Below are 2,912 nucleotides of genomic sequence, written 5' to 3' on the forward strand. Positions count from 1 at the left end.
CAGAGCGCTCCCGGAGAGGAGGAGGTGTGGCCCGGAAGCGTGCAGCACGCATGCGTTCTTTCTTCGTCTTCCTAGAGCTCTGAAGGGAGCTACCTAAGGTGCGTCTGTGCTTGTGCGCTCTCCGTTTTGTTACCTTGGTCTCCCAAGACTTAGAGGTGAAATTTGGCTGCCCTATCACTGGAAGATTTGCAAATACTAGTCCCACCTCCGTTTTTCCCTGTCCGGCTATTTCCCTTTGCAGAGGGGAAAGACGTGTACTGCCTGCCTCAGCCCTGAGCTGAGCAGCCTCTTCGTCCACGCCCTTCAAGTGGTCCTGACACTCGCGACGCTGGGAAGTGAGATAAACTGGTTGGTAGACACATGTCTGGTAGCCGAAAAGTCACATATATTTTAACTTAGAACCTCTTTATTACTAGAAGGAAACAGCCGCGGTTTTGTTTTGATTGTTTTTGTTTTTGCACGTGGTGTCACCCTCCTCCCCCCAGTGCTTAGGGAGATCCTCGCTCAAATCCCAGTGTTTCAGCTCATCGCTGTAGACTTGGGGCTACTCTCCCTAACATTTCAAAGGGTGGATAATCTCATGGAGAAAATGAAAATAACAATAGAGAGTTGTTTTGAGGGTTAAATGAGATATTGGGAATAATTGTCAAACATGGACTAGACTCACTGCCTGCAGAGAACTTAACGTTTAATGAATGAAAGCTATTGTTACAATCACGGCCACAAGGTACATAGTAACCAAGGAAGAAAGTGATAGTAATTTATTTCTGTGTTCTGACAGGATAGGTGTGTTTGGCCAATAGAATATGAAGATATGTAAAAATAAGAAATGCAAGTCAAAAACATACAATTTAATATCTAAAATTATTACATACATGTGTAAGACAATGAGCCTTCTCACACTATGTTGGTGACGATGTAAACTCATAAATTTCCTGGCAAGCAGTTAGGCAATATGTAGCAAGAGTATTAAAACTTCAAGTTTTCACATCCTTTAGCCCCACAATCCCACCTTTTGGAATTTATCCTAAACCTAATGGGAACTCTAATAAGATTTCAGTACAAAGTGCATTCATTTAAATAACTTAAATGTCCAACAATGCAACGTTGGTTAAATCATTCCCTGACCTCTTCTTTTAGCCCATGTCTTCTGTTGGGACGTTAATTAAATCATTTAACCCCTCATAATTAGCCCAGGCCTTCCAAAGTTGAGGAGAGGGGTGGGCATCTTTCACTAACACTGTTTGAAATTTCAAAATAAATAGTATGGCTAAAACAAATCAGAATCATGGGGAAAAAAAAGAAAAGCAGCTTCCAAATCTATTCTGACGGTCTACGTGTATGACCCTACCTTTCATAGAATTACAAGGTTACTTAAATATGGAATAGCCATGCAATGAGATCTTATAAAGCCTGTAAAAGTTATGTTGTAAAGATGTTTTGTTACATGAGAAGTGATGATAATAATATACCACTAAATAGAAGCAGTAGGCAATAGATAGTATATGAAGTATTATTAAGGCTGTAAAGTATATTCACATTTAGAACATATAGATATAAATGGAAGGAACTATACAAAATATAAACAGTCATTTGTAGTTTGAGGCTATTTTTATTTTCTCTACTATATACATTTTTTAATTAGCAAATGTTTCTATAATTTAACATGTACTATTTTTCAGTTTAAAAAGGTATTTTTTTTTATTTCTCAAGGGAATACTTAGTCATTATTCTCTCAACTAACTTTATCACTTAGCTTTAAAAATTCTGCCTGAGCAGCATGTCCTCATCCAAATAACTGGAATTCACGTAGGAGTGAGTCTTTCTACAAAAAGATCCCTGTAAGAAGCAGTTTAGTGGCATGGTTAGGAATATAGCCTTTAGAGCCAGATTGCCTGAGGATGAGCCCAGCCTGACTGGGATATATAGAGTGTGTGTAACAGTGGACAAGATACTTAACCTTCTTTATTCCTAACTTGTATTATCTGTAAAACAGAGATGGTAATAATGCCAGTCTCAATGGGTTGTAGCCAGGAGCTGACACCTTATGTTACCTAGTAAATATTAATGACAAACTTATTGCCCATGTAACAATGAAGTATTTTTAAAAATAGATATTAAATGCTTGATGCTTTTGCCCCTGTACTCTGATTTTCACCATTAAAGCACATTTTTTTTTTTTTTTTTTTTTTGCGGTACGCGGGCCTCTCACCGCTGTGGCCTCTCCCGCCGCGGAGCACAGGCCCCGGACGCGCAGGCCCAGCGGCCATGGCTCAGGGGCCCAGCCGCTCCACGGCATGGTGGATCCCCCCGGACCGGGGCACGAACCTGCGTCCCCCGCACCGGCAGGCGGACTCCCAACCACTGCACCACCAGGGAAGCCCTAAAGCACATTTTGGAAGGAAAATTTTCTGAAAAGCTTGCAGTTGGTTGGTTAACAATGATTTCCTGAGTTCTGTTTCAGTCTCTGTGCTATAAGATATGAAGGCCATATGCTTTATTGAAGAGTCCAGGATAACTTTGTTTTTTTCTTAAATAAATTTATTTATTTTATTTATTTATTTTTGGCTGCTTTGGTTCTTCGTTGCTGTGCACGGCTTTCTCTAGTTGCAGCGAGCAGGGTCTACTCTTTGGTGTGGTGTGCGGGCTTCTCATTGTGGTGGTTTCTCTTGTTGCGGAGCACAGGCTCTAGGCACGCGGGCTCAGTAGTTGTGGCGCATGGGCTTCATTTCTCCACAGCATGTGGGATCTTCCCCGGCCAGGGCTCAAACCCGTGTCCCCTGCATTGGCACGTGGATTCTTAACCACTGCGCCACCAGGGAAGCCCCCAGGATAACGTTGAATAGGTGATAATTCTTCTGTAATGATTTCTGGTTATATTCACCATTGATGCTGAAGCTAACTGATTTTTC

This window comes from Stenella coeruleoalba (genome assembly GCF_951394435.1).
Source record: "Stenella coeruleoalba genome assembly, chromosome: 9".
In the NCBI taxonomy this organism is placed as follows: domain Eukaryota; kingdom Metazoa; phylum Chordata; class Mammalia; order Artiodactyla; family Delphinidae; genus Stenella; species Stenella coeruleoalba.